At 42.8% G+C, this 14239-nt stretch overlaps 1 protein-coding gene and 1 long non-coding RNA gene across 2 annotated transcripts in view; one reads left to right on the forward strand and one right to left on the reverse strand.

The window, feature by feature from the left end:
• The window catches only part of NHSL2 (NHS like 2), a 248776-nt gene that overhangs the window by 4243 nt on the left and 230294 nt on the right, over nucleotides 1–14239 (forward strand). The gene's annotated exons all lie outside the window — the stretch shown is intronic.
• Nucleotides 2519–8754, reverse strand: LOC141582678 (uncharacterized). The gene is made up of 3 exons (XR_012515563.1): nucleotides 8579–8754; nucleotides 7978–8054; nucleotides 2519–3900 (listed from the first exon to the last, which is right to left on the reverse strand). It is a non-coding gene; the product is annotated as an uncharacterized LOC141582678 (long non-coding RNA).

Consider the following 14239-nt stretch of genomic DNA (forward strand, 5'->3'; position numbering starts at 1 on the left):
TGGAAATTTGGATACCAAAATGTCCACTAGAATTTCTTCCACTTTAGAAACAAGAAATTTAATCTTCTCTTTTTTTAGACACATGAACAGCTAAAGTGATAAAAGCGTCAGGATGTTGGAACAGTAGAGTAACAGGAGAAGATTCAAGTTATGACTCTTGGGCTCAACTTTGACCTTGATGAAGTTGATGAGGTTTTAGGAGGAGAGTGGTATATTTGCATCATCTGTCCCTGTATGGGGGTACCACACCTCTCTGGTGTGGTACCAAAAATTCAGTCATTAACCACTGTACGTGCCGTTAACACTTGACATCCCAGACCCACCAAGGGGAAGATACCTGTCCAAAGGCACCCAGCTGGATCAAGACCTTCAGTAGTCCTGAGTGCTGAAAAGATTTTAGTACCTCTTCATATGTGATTCCAAGTGAAAGCAATACTAAACTTTTAAACAAAAATGTTTTTGTTTTGTTTTTGAGACAGAGTCTCATTCTATCGCCCAGGCTGGAGTGCAGTGGCACGATTTTGGCTCACTGCAACCTTCACCTCCCGGGTTCAAGCGATTCTCCTGCCTCAGTCTCCCGAGTAGCTGGGACTATAGGAGCGTGCCACCACAGCCGGTTAATTTTTTGTATTTTTAATAGAGATAAGGTTTCACCATGTTAGCCAGGATGGTATTGATCTTTTGACCTCGTGATCCACCTGCCTCGGCCTCCCAAAGTGTTGGGATTATAGGCGTGAGCCACCGCACCTGGCCAAAAATGTTACTCTTTTTAAATGACTCAAAGCTCACATGTATATTGAAATTAAAATAGCTTCTTAGTAGAGTCTTTCTGCTTTTCTCTGTCTTTTGTAACCCTGCTGTTGGTAGCCTAACCATGTATTTAATCTGCTGATTTGGGAACGTGGTACCACCAGGATCACACAGCAGGTCAGTGACAGGAGGCTACCACATAGAAGCACGCCTTCTGACAACCAGGCTAGTGCTCTGCTCTCTGCAGTGGTGCTAAATTCAAAGTCAGTTGTTCTTCGAGAGTCACTGTCTTGACATTTCCTCTAGATGGAACTTGTCCAGGATGAGAAATGACTCCTGCCACCTTTAGTAACTGAGGGCACCCTGTGGTTCTGTACTTGGGAGTGATGAGCTGGAGCTGGAGAGGAGAAAGGAAGGTCAAACTTGTGTCATATAGAGAATAGGTATGAGGTAACAGGCTCCCTTGTTAAAGCAAAACATAGTCTCTGGAAAAAGGATCTTCAGATGGGAAGGGGTGGCTTGCCAGTGACCCTGACACCGTCGCAATCCCTCCTGATCCCTCTGCCATCTTTTTACCTGTCTTCTCCCTTGTAGCTTTCAATCCAATTGTGGACACTACTCCCCACACATCTGCGTCCTGATTATTTTCTGTTATTTTAGTAGAGGCTAGTTGGCATTTAAGAAGGCACTTTTTGTTAAAAACCAATGGGAACAAGAAAGTAAAATTATTATCAAAAATGCATTTAGCATACGCATTTACAAGGTATGGATTTCTTATCCTTCAGTGCTCAAGTAGCTTAACAGGCTTCTGGCTTTGCTGCTCTATACCCTTTCTGAAGGTCTCAAATCATCTTTTCCTTAGATCATTATTTTCTAGCCTCGAAGAGTAAGCACAACTGCATCTGGGCCCTGTCTGACCTTTGTGCTTGGTGCTAAAGATGAAGAGGTAAATAAGACCCAATTTCTCCCTTCTGCAGCTCCCAAGCTGCAGAGGTGGGTACCATCTCATTCCCCACCACATCAGCATGTGGTGCCTGGGTATCAGGTCTTATTTAGGTGGAGGAGAGCTGATAACCAGAACCAGGGAGGTTCTTCCATCAGTCTGGTTTAGGGTCCAAAGATGGAATTTGGACTTTTAGAATCCTCTATGGTAAAAACAAAAATAAAAACCTAACAATCTGTCATTCTGCCAGTGTTACTGTGAATTTAGCAATGCTTTTAAATGAATTTGCCATTTTAAACATTATAATATTATCTTCATGCATATGAAGAGCAGTGCTTATTCAGTCCATAGACAATGTTTGGTGGATCTGCCAACTTGCAGACTTCTTGTGATAGCTCTATGGCCCTCTAGGGTCTTCTACTCTCAGTTGGGAATCACTGGCTTTCCTGGTTCACGCTATCAGCTCTTCCCTGCTCTGTGGAATTCCATTATTTCACTCAGATAAGCCCTCATTGAAGTTTTCAAGTTACGGTGCACAGGATGGCAATATCTTAACGGTCAAGACTACTTTAATAATGTCACAAACAGGAGGTATTTTGAATAAGTGTACAAGTAGCTTTCAGTAAAGTGCTTTGTATGAGGTCATGCACAAGACCACTAGGTATATATCAGTCAGTTAACTCGGGAGGTTTGAGCAATTAGGCAGCCCCTCCCTCCCTCCCTTATCCTCCCTCCCTCCCTCCCTCCTTCCTTCCTTCCTTCTCTCCCTCTTTTTCTCCCTTCCCTTCCTCCCTCCCTCACTCTCTAAAATGTAAACTCCTCAGTAAGATATAAACTCCTTGAGGGCAGGAGTCTTTATCTGTTTTTACAGTGTGTCTCCAGCTCCTAAAACAATGCTTGGCACCTAGTAGGCAGTTAATAAATACCTGTGAAATTGAAACCTTTTCTCTTTTTTTCTTTCTTTCTTTCTAGCCATTGCACACTTATTGAGTGCCTGACTCTGGTCCTGGCCCTGTCCTAGTTTCTGGGGATACAGAGCAGAACTAAGATGCAGGCCCACAGTCCAGTGCAGAGAGCAGTGAGCCACAGTGCTGTGGAGACAAAGTCTAGGCTACCAGGGCAAGGCAGAGGAGGCGCACCTGACTCAGGACAGAGGCTGGGCAAAGCTTCCAGGAAGATATGATGTCTGAGTTCTAAAGGATGATCTGGAGCTGGCCGTTGAAGGTTGAAGAAGGCGGGGGAGGGAATTCCTGCCTCAGGAAGTAGCCTGTGCAAAGCCCTGAATATGTGAGAGAGCTGGTGTGGGGGAGGAATTCACTGCCAGTGATTCAGGAGGGGAAGGAGCTAGGCACCTCCTGACTCAAAATGAGCCCCCAGGGTGGAGGTGGGGTGGGGATTTCTTCACATCCTGTTTGTTCCTGAGGGAGTTGGATATGAGGGTCTTGAGAAGGTTAAAATGCATGGTTCAAATGAAGTTGTAATATTAACTGTGGACTTTCTTGATCTACATTCAAGTTTTAATTATTCTTGGGCAGATGAGACCCAGGCAACCTCAGCCCCTTCATGCTTTGCAGGGCCAGGTCCTGGGCCCCTCTAAAAAAGCCAGGCAGAGCAGGAGGAGCTCCAAGCCACAGTGAGAAAGAGAGAGAGAGCGAGTCTACCTGCCTGTGTGTCCCTGGCTACATGTATCCAGTTGCACTCCCAAGCTAAATGTATTATTTATGCCCCTGCTTTTCTGTGAGGGGGGACATTTGAGGCTTGACGGTATCTTTTGTTATTTTTCTTTCTGAATAGCATAGATTCCTCAGAATGATCTGTAATTCATCAAGGGGAAAATCAGAAAAAAATTTTTGTTGAAGATGAACTCAAAGAAGAGATAAGTTGTTAAACTGTATCTATCAGCTGTTTTTATTTTGACTGGAATCATTTGCTTCTGAGAACTGTGTAATTAACTGCCTGACAATGTATAGCCTGATCCTCAGTAACTGAAAAATACCAAACTCAAATTATTTCCCCAGACTAGGAGGCCCGGAGGTGATTGAGGTCTCCTTACGTTAACATTCTTGGTCCTCGGGGGTCTGAGGGGGAGGGCAGTTCTCTGCCCTTGCAGGAGGTGGTGTCTCTGAGTTGTCAGTAAGACAGGTCTTATTGTTGTCATACGCTGAGTGTCTCCTTTGACTCAGTAATTCCACTTCCAGGATTTTATGCTAAAGAAATAATCAGATATTGTGGGGAGAAAAATGTGCAAGGAATCCCCACTGCATTTTTTGGTTATTTGTATTAACCAGAAAAAGGAAAATAACTTACACATTCAATAACAGGGGAGTGGTTAAAGACAGGTCTATGTGATAGACTAGTATACAGCCATGAAAAGCTATGCTCTAAATGAATTATAAGACTACGTAGACATGCACAAAATAATACCAAGTAAAAGCTAGAGATAAAATTTACTAGGTACAATATTGTCTAAAATAGAGCACACACACAGACACAGACACATAAGAAGAAACTGGAGGAGCCTATGCCAAAATGTTGACAATGATTATCTCAGGGTGATGGGATTATGGGGATGAAGTGGTATTATTTTCCTTCTACCATTCTGTATTTGTCAAAATTTCCCAAATCAACATGTATTACTCTTAGTAAATAGAAAAAACAGTGGGCCGGGCGCGGTGGCTCAAGCCTGTAATCCCAGCACTTTGGGAGGCCGAGGCGGGTGGATCACGAGGTCGAGAGATCGAGACCATCTTGGTCAACAAGGTGAAACCCCGTCTCTACTAAAAATACAAAAAGTTAGCTGGGCATGGTGGTGCGTGCCTGTAATCCCAGCTACTTAGGAGGCTGAGGCAGGAGAATTGCCTGAGCCCAGGAGGCGGAGGTTGCGGTGAGCCGAGATCGCGCCATTGCACTCCAGCCTGGGTAACAAGAGCGAAACTCCGTCTCAAAAAAAAAAAAAAAAAAAAAAAAAAGAAAAAAAGAAAAAACAGTGGATGACATGTTAAGGAAAAGGATCTTGAGATTTGGAATCAACAGCTTCCAGGTAAAGTCTCACTTGCCCAGCACTTACTAGCTGACGCTAGCGTCTCTGAGCTACAGTTCCTCAACTGTAAAATGGGGTTAAACACTACCCAGTTCACAGGGTTGTTATGAGGATCCAACATAATATATGTATTAATAAAATGCCTGGTGTCTATGCTGCAACCATGCACACGATCACTAAATACTAAGAAAGAAAATTCCTCGAAGCCTTTTGAAATCCCTGGATGGGGGTACCGTCAAGATGAAATTATAATAAGAATGTTTCCTAGACAGCTCCGAATTGTAGCCATGCTTCCCTTTTCCAGAATATGTGGAGAATGTGTGCCCATGGAGGAGCCGCATCTTGCTTTTGAGGCTGTCAGCTCATCTCTTCCAACCCAAGGATTTTCCTTTCCTCTGACTCCTCCTCTCATTCTCCCCCACTGACATCTGTTCACTGCCTCACCAACCAAGGGTGAAAACATTCTTTGGAACTGAAGCTGAGGCACCACCGAGAGTCATGGCAGCTATGAGATGTTTATTGCCACGGAGAATATGTGGTGCTGGCTGACCACAGAACCTGCCAGGCTGGGATGCCAAGGAGGGGCTTTAATGAAGCAGCAGAGGACGGATGCAAGCCGCACAGCCAGGCAGCGTCCCCTGCCTTTGGGCGGAGCTCTTGTCCAAGTGTCTCCCTGGCTCTCTGTTTTCTGCCCTTGGGATGCCTGCATGGCTCCAGGTTGGGCTCACCAGTTTTACAGAACCAGCCTGGTTTATGGGTGAAGAAGCATCTTCTCACGGAACTTATGGGGCCTAAGGGTGTTTCAGTAAAGTACTGGGCAGTTTGCCTGAGAGCCCAGCATGCCTAACTCTCACCAGTGTGGATATGAAGCAAGGAAATCCTGAGCTCACAGCCAGGCAGCCTCAAGGACATAGGCACATTTCAGCACTGTCTACAACATGCCCTGGCCACTAGGCAATCCAGCCATCTCCCTGGGTAGAATCTTTCACATTGCTTGTCTGATTGCATTTTTCATTTTTAAATTACAGCCATAGACTCGTGTATACTCTGGCTGCCAATCCAAAACACCTACAGAGTTTTTTAAATTACTGAATTCTTAATAATTATACAAAATTATTGTGTAGACTAATAGGTATTATTGACCAAGGTACAGCAATGCTTAAAACAAAGTCCTCTGTAATCAGTACAACATGTTGGTAAAATTTACCCTAAATGTTAAAAACAAATTCCTAATGCCGTGGCTCTACCCTATACCAATAAAGCCAGAATTTCTGGGGGATGAGGCCCAGGAAACAGTACTATTTAAAAGTTCCCATGTGATTCTACCACGCAGCTTAAGCAAAGAACCCCTGTTATAGATGGTTAAAACTGGGAGAGACCACTCCAAAGTTTCCTGACTTATTTGAACGTGCAATCCTTTACAAAATATATTTGTGGATAACGAGCATGAACTATGATGCAGGCTTACATTAAAGTAAGTGACAAAAAAAATGGTCTCACAGTTGAATTAATTGTAAGCAATAATATGAGGTTAAGTAATATATTTCTTAACATAAGAGAACATAGGAAATTAGAAACATGAAACTATTTTATTTTATTAATAAAAAGGATAAATATATGGTAAGGTAGAGTAAAACATCTTTTATTTTACACATTTTGGTTATGACATGTCACCAAAAACCACTAACGTTTAAACAAGAACAGCATTTTTGTTTTCTTATGTCATGGCCACTTAATATCACCAATGATGTTACTGAGTTGGATCCCTACACCAGCTTAGTCTCAACTTATTTTTCCTTGCAACGGAATATAAAGACTTTACTATGCACAGGTTCATCAGACTATAGGCAAAAGGAAAGAAACTTCCAGTTTGTGTAATATTTCGTGTTCTGAAATAGGCTGTGCCAGAAATTAGAAATAGAAGTTGGAATGGTTGCCTCCAAGTGAACGTCTAGATCAGACTCTGTGCTTTCCCATGTTCCCTGATGTGGCACACTCTTTCATGCAGGTAGGTTATTGTGTTAATAATACGGCATAAGAGTGAAATGTCGGCCGGGCGCGGTGGCTCAAGCCTGTAATCACAGCACTCTGGGAGGCCGAGGCGGGTAGATCACGAGGTCAAGAGATCGAGACCATCCTGGTCAACATGGTGAAACCCCGTCTCTACTAAAAATACAAAAAATTAGCTGGACATGGTGGCGCGTGCCTGTAATCCCAGCTACTCAGGAGGCTGAGGCAGGAGAATTGCCTGAACCCAGGAGGCAGAGGTTGCAGTGAGCCGAGATCGCGCCATTGCACTCCAGCCTGGGTAACGAGCGAAACTCCGTCTCAGAAAAAAAAAAAAAAAAAAAAAAAAGAGTGAAATGTATTATCCACATTTGTATTTTGTATTTGTATCCACAAATGTAATTAGTAAAGGGTAAAGGATGTGTGTTCAAATAAGTCGGGAAACTTTGGAGTGGTGTGTCCCAGCTTTAACCAACAATAACAGGGGCTCTTCACCCCAGTTGCACAGTAGAATGTATAAATGCATTGAGTATTTTAATCCCATTTATACTTCAACAAATGCAATGCAGAAGAAAGAGTATTTATCTTTTTTCCCTTCATGATCCCAACAGAAATAATTTTAGAATATAGATCTAGGCCAACACCCACCCAGAGAAAGGAAGAGGACTGGGGCAAAGGGATCTCTGGGTAGGTGGCTGTGTGTTTGGATTTCCAGTGGAGAACCTCTCTTATGGCTATTTTGAGGTTCTGAGATGCCCACTTATGTGACCCTGTCAGCAGCCCCCCTGGGAAATACTAGGGCAGGGGGACAAAGGGAAAGGGAGAACTATGGGGGGCACTTCTGGCATCCCTCTTTTGTAGTCTGATCAGAGAGGGGAGATGCTAAAGGTAACCCCTATAGTCTGCCTCCCAATCAATACTCTTCACCAAGGATGATAAATAAGGCATGAAGAATGGCTGTAGCTGGGAGCGGTAGCAGGGGCCTGTAGTCCCGGCTACTTGGGAGACTGAGGCGGGAGGATCCCTTAAGCCCAGGAGTTCAAGGCCAGCCTGGGAAACATAGTGAGAACTTGACTCTATTTTTAAAAAGAAAAAGAGGCTTCAACATCTTAAGAGGAATATACTTAAGAAGGCTGAGAAGGGTGTGTTCAGAAAGAGTTCCACTCAGAATGCTGAAAATTGAAGAAAAGATTCAGTACTGAAAAGTGGGGAACATTCCAGCTCCCAGGAAACTTACCCATGAAGACAACTCATTTCTTGAGGATTTTGGATAGGAAAGTCTCCCTGTACGCCAATTTCCAGCCTGTATTACCTCTTGGAATAAAGAGTTACGTAAGTTTACTCCCTGTTGTGAAATAGCCCAGTGAAATATTTTTTCCCATAATTCTGAGTTAATGAAAATGGTAGATTTAGGAAACAGATGTTATTGACTTGCACAGAGGCTTTATATTTTGTGCCTGTAGCTTCCAGACCACCTAATGCACATGGGGAGTGGGGTCATGAGGGAAGGGGAAGAGCTAGTGAAGGAGAAGGAGCTCTCTGTCGTATTAAACATTTATTTAACTCTCGTAAGACGCCAGAGGGAGCTGGCAGAAATTTGGCAAGCAGATGTCCCCTCCAAGTAGCGGGATGGCAAAGGGTACTTTACCTGGGTGGATTAGTTAGGAGAAGCCACTCTTTGTGGTGGAATCTTTAGATAAATGTATATCCTCTGGGAACAGCAATTACAAAAAGTCCCCTCTTCTGATCATAACTATTAAAATAAGGAGTATCCTCTGGGTGGACCAATTTTTCAAAGTCACCTTCTTTGGGCATAGTAACTAAATAAAGGTACTTACTCTTCCACGTGCAGTCAGACAAGGCATTGGGCTTGGCTGAATTGTATCCCCAACTTGAGACCGCTTTGCAGGGTACCCTTGTAGGAACACAACTTGCACAACAGTATAAGCAGTCCTGTAGAGCCAGGTGCCACCAGGCACCAGATACACAGAAATATGTCAGTAACATACCCTGTTCTTGGTTAATTTATAGGACAGCCCCTCTAAACCCCCACCCGCTTTAACTCGCCTCGTCTGCTGCCAGCTCCACCCCTCCTGTGTCCCTGTTGGCAGAGCTACTCTTTATCGTGATGCAACATCCACCCTCCAGATGCCTGGGCTTCAGGCTGCTGTTTGACGTGGTTGTGCTGCTCCTGTCTGGAGCTCCAGGCGAAATGTCTGCTTTCCACAATGAACAGCCAGAGTTGCTCATTGCTTCTGGGTTGTAGATGGGAAAACATGGAAATCATTTCACACTTCACTATGGCTTTAAAACTTTTCTGTGTTCTGTTAAAATGTGCTTTGAAATGGCGAGTTTTGGCATAGCTGAGATATTTCTCCCCTGTAATTTTCGTGTTCTTTAATAAAGGAAAGCAGTTTATCTTTAATCTGGTGATTTAGAGCTGACTCTGAGGGGTAATTCTTACCCCACTCATTGTACTATGACTTTGCAAGGGTTTTTGCCAGGTATTGGTGATACTGAAGTGCTCTTCAGTCTTAGCATTTAGTTGGGGAGATGGTATGAAAGAAGACAACTTCACTGCAGACTTCGCTGCAGACCTTGCTACAGATCCTTTCTTTTCTTTTTTTTTTTTTTTTTGAGACGGAGTTTCGCTCTTGTTATCCAGGCTGGAGTGCAATGGCGCGATCTCGGCTCACCGCAACCTCCGCCTCCTGGGTTCAGGCAATTCTCCTGCCTCAGCCTCCTAAGTAGCTGGGATTACAGGCACGTGCCACCATGCCCAGCTAATTTTTTGTATTTTTAGTAGAGACGGGGTTTCACCATGTTGACCAGGATGGTCTCGATCTCTCGACCTCGTGATCCACCAGCCTCGGCCTCCGAAAGTGCTGGGATTACAGGCTTGAGCCACCGCGCCCGGCTACAGATCCTTTCACGTAAGGTTCAATGTGAAAAGCACAGAGTACCGAGGCAGGAAAGGTTTTCATAGCCTTCTCCTCTTTTGTCTTCCTGAAAATTCTTATTCATTCCTGCAGGTTTCCATATCAAGCATTCCTTCCTTTTTAGGGCCTTCTCTGACTCCCTTCACTATGTTCCTGCTGTGCTTTGTTCACTGTGTTCCTCCAGGTAGCCTACCCTGCAGATAGGAGGCAGAGACTGCCAGTATGTATTGACCAGTTTTGAATTCATGTTTGTTGCCTTTCATTTACCACCTCTTGAAAGTAATATGACCCTCTTCTTTAGAACTGGAAAGAACACCCTGGCCATCCCTTGGCATAAGATAAACTGGAAGCTAGAAGTTAGTGGCCTCTTCCTAGGAGAATTAAAGCCCATCTTAAAGGTTCTGAGGATTTGGAAATGGTAGAACTGTTGAGGCCTTCGGATCCCAATACATTTAGATGAGTATAAAGAGTTCCTTCTAGCTCAAGGGAAATCAGAGTTACATTAGGTGGTTATAGGCTAGTGACAGGACTTTGAGAGTAGAAAGTTCTGATTATGAATTTGACTTACTTGGGTAATTTTGTCCATTGTAAGCCCAATTCCAGTATTTGCTAATGGGGTAATTTTTGGTGCTGAGCCTGTTTTTTGTTTGTCAGGAGGATCAAATGAAATCCTATATGGGGAAAGGCTTTGTAAACAAAAAATCACCCCCCAAATGTTATGTATTGTCATCTTTGAGGGCAAGGATAGTGGCTGACTCATTCCTCTTTCTTCAACATCTACTTTGAAAGTAGACACACTGTGCATGTTTGTTGAATGACTGACTGACCTAGTAAGAGATGGGTTTTTAAGTTTCTTTAAACCTCTGCATATTATCTAATAAATCTGCTATATTAATTAATGCCTACCCGCAGATTTTCTGGTATTTTTTGCCATTACCAACACTGTGAACCTCGTAACACCCAAGGAGTGGTTTATTGACTCCTAGATATTTTGCCTGCAATAGGATATACCACTGCCAAATTGACAGTGGTGTCTGAGCTGAGGTCTTTTGTTTTAAGAGCTTAGGTCTCCCACCAGACTTCTCAAGGGCTGTGTTTTATTCATATCTGTGTTCCCCCACTGCCCTGGTATGCAGTAAATGCTCAATATATATTTTCTGATTAACTAACAGAGAGAGGGAGTGGCATGTTTTTGGACTTCTATTTGGCCAGCCAAATAAACTCCAGATAGCAGAAAAGTGACAGATGTCACAGCTAGATCACGCTCATCTTACTCTTATACTTGAGATGACTCTCCTTTTCTAATTTAAAAATCCTTTGGACAAAAACCCATGTTTTTACTATTGCCTTTAAGAGCTTTCTATGTGCCTGGCAATATATACATTATTAACTCATTTTATCCTCACAACAATTGTATGAAATAGTTACCATTATTATCTCAATTTTTTTTGATAAGGAAATAGGCTCAGAGAAGAGTAAACAATTTAGAGTATGGAGTAAGTTAAGGATCCAGAATTTGAATGCCCGTCCATGTTCTTCATCACAATCAATGGGAAATAGATTTTACTGAAAGCAAGGAGTGGAAAAGAAATGTGTTTTTACTACCATCAGGGAGGCTATTTTGTTCAACATACTGAGTTGGGATAGGATCAGATGGAGGGCTTTCTAGTGGATTGCAGGAGATTCATCAGGAACATATCTGGTGGGACTAAAAAGAGAATTAATATTTCTTGTGGGGGCAGAGGGAGAACAAACAGGAAATTGAATTTTCTCTGTGAAATTAACTAGTATTTTTGCCTTTCTTTCTAATTTATGAAGCTCTTTTACATTTGTTATCTCATGTGATTCCCATGACAGCCCTGCGAGTTATTACTCCTATTTGAGAAACGAAAAAAAAAAAAAAATAGACTCAGAGATATTAAAACTGACTTGCACATAGTGGCAAGTGGGAAGTGAAGATCAAGAAACCATTTGCACTGTTTTAGGTGGTGGAAATACAGGAGTGAACAAGACAGGCCAAAATATTTGTCCTCATGTAACTTACTAGGTAGATAAACTATGATTTATTTCTTTTCAATTGCCCTCTGTCAAGTAATAGATAATTGGTTTTGGTTTTCAACCTTAACTGTATTTAAGGTTGAAATACAGTTTGAGCACACTTTGAACAACACATTGATGTGTGTGTGTTCACACACAGTCAAATTTTAAACCTGCTCTAGGGGGTTTTAGTGTGCAATCAAGCTCAAGAACCAATGGTTTAAAGCAGTGGTTCTCAATCTTAAGTGCTCTTTAGAATCACCTTGGAAATATGTATCTATACACTATATACACATCCACCAATGTCTGGGCTTTACCTCTGAGGCTAATTAAATTAGAATCTCTGTGGTTATGGCCAGACGTGTACTACTTAAAGTACATTTTTTAAAAAAGTGCCTCCTCAATGTTACTGAGTTCAGGGTGTGGAGTTTACATGAAGCACTTGAGATAAAGAACAGCTTGTGTCCTTAGGGAGTTGGGGAGGGATAACATGGGGAGAAATGCCAGATATATGTGATGGGGAGGAAGGCAGCAAACCACATTGCCATGTATGTACCTATGCAACAATCCTGTATGTTCTTCACATGTACCCCCAAACCTAAAATGCAATAAAATATATATTAAAAATAAAAAAGAGTAGCTTGGTCACATTTCACAGACTATGCCCTCACCTCTTGAGCATATAAATCATTGGTCTTTCATTCTTGCAACAAAATGTTTATTGAATACCTACTGTATCTCTGGTGAGCTCCTTCTCTTTCCTGGGTCCTGATTCCTCCTTCTGTAAAATGAGAGACTGGGACGTTTCTGGGACTTATTGCAGCTCAGTCTAGAATTCTATAAAGAAGAGTGAGCTGGGAATGTTAATGGCTCAGAGGACCCACTCTTGGAGACCCAGGTTAAATTATTTGTCCGATTGACAATACTGTATGCTTCATTTGAGAGCCAGAAATTCATGAAATTCCAAAAATGTGTGAGCAAGTCTCACATTAAGCAGTCTGTGCACAAGGAGCAGATGGACTCTTCTTCCTTCATCTCATTCACCATCTTGCTCACCATCGGGTTGACAACACAGATGGGCATACAAGGGTAGGATCAGAGGCAAGGACTCAATGGGGTTAGACTGTGAAAGTAAGCCAGAGGGAAGAAGAACCAAAACTGTGCACTGAAGATCAAAAGCACCTGGAAGCAGCAGAAAGCGAGCTAGAGGAAAGCAGCCTACCACTTGGCCTAATTTTCTTTGCACCTAGAGTTGATCTAACACTGGCAGAAGACAGATAATGAGTATAGCTGTTGAGAGGTAGCAGAGTTAGCATAGCAGTGAAGTGCTTGGGCCTTGGGGCAACCTCTCTGGGTTTGAATCCTCACTCTGCTTCTTTCTTCTTTTCTTCCTTTCTTTCTTTCTTCCTTTCTCCTTCCTTCCTTGCTCTTTCTCTCTTTCTTTCTTTCTTTCTTTCTTTCTTTCTTTCTTTCTTTCTTTCTTTCTTTCTTTCTCTTTCTTTCTTTCTTCTTTCTTTCTTTCTTTCTTTCTTTCTTTCTTTCTTTCTTTCCTTCTTTCCTTCTTTCCTTCTTTCCTTCTTTCCTTCTTTCTTTCTTTTCTTCAGAGTCTTGCTCCGTGACCCAGACAGGCGTGCAGCAGTGCAATCTTGGCTCACTGCAACCTCTGCCTGCCAGGTTCAAGTGATTCTCCTGGCTCAGCCTCCTAAGTTACAGGCACGCCACCATGCCTGGCTAATTTTTGTACTTTTTCAGTAGAGATAGGGTTTCACCATGTTGGCCAGGCTGGTTTCGAACTCCTGACCTCAGGTGATCCGCCCACCTCGGCCTCCCAAAGTGCTGGGATTACAGGCCTGAGCCACTGCACCCGGCCCTCCTACTTGCTTTCTTTATGACCCTGGACAAGTAGCCTGACATCTCTTTGCATTAGTTTCTCTATCTGTAACTTAGGGATCTTTCTAATAATAGTACATACTTCACAGGCATGTTATGAAGATTATAAGCCTGGCAGGCATTAAACATTTGTCACACAAAATTTATAAGTAATACTTCTAAGTGTTTGGCACTTTACTTGTATTTGCTCCTTATTCTTTGTTTTATTGAAACAGGTACTATTTTTCCAATTTTACAGATGACGAAATCCAGGCATGGAGATGTTGTCATTGTATCATTAACTAAGTCAGTAGTTACTGCAAACAATGAGCTAACTAGTAAGCCACAGAGCCAGGATTTGACCCTGGAGGGTTGATTCTTTAGCGCCCACTCAACCACAGGATTGTATAGGACAGCCATTATCTTAATCTTGATACCTGAAGATAAAGGAACTGAGTTGGGCCCTGGAAATGCTAAAAAGGAGGAAATATGGGTCTCACCCAGAGGAGTTTACACTGTGGGTAGGGACAGCAGACATATGTATAAGAAGATTACAATAAAAGATGCTTTGTGCCTAATGCCACGGGAATTCAAAGTGGCCAGTAATAGCTTTGTTGTGATGCTTGGCTTTGGTCTGCATCCTCGGTGGGCATA

This window comes from Saimiri boliviensis, chromosome X, assembly GCF_048565385.1.
Source record: "Saimiri boliviensis isolate mSaiBol1 chromosome X, mSaiBol1.pri, whole genome shotgun sequence".
Lineage (NCBI taxonomy): Eukaryota > Metazoa > Chordata > Mammalia > Primates > Cebidae > Saimiri > Saimiri boliviensis.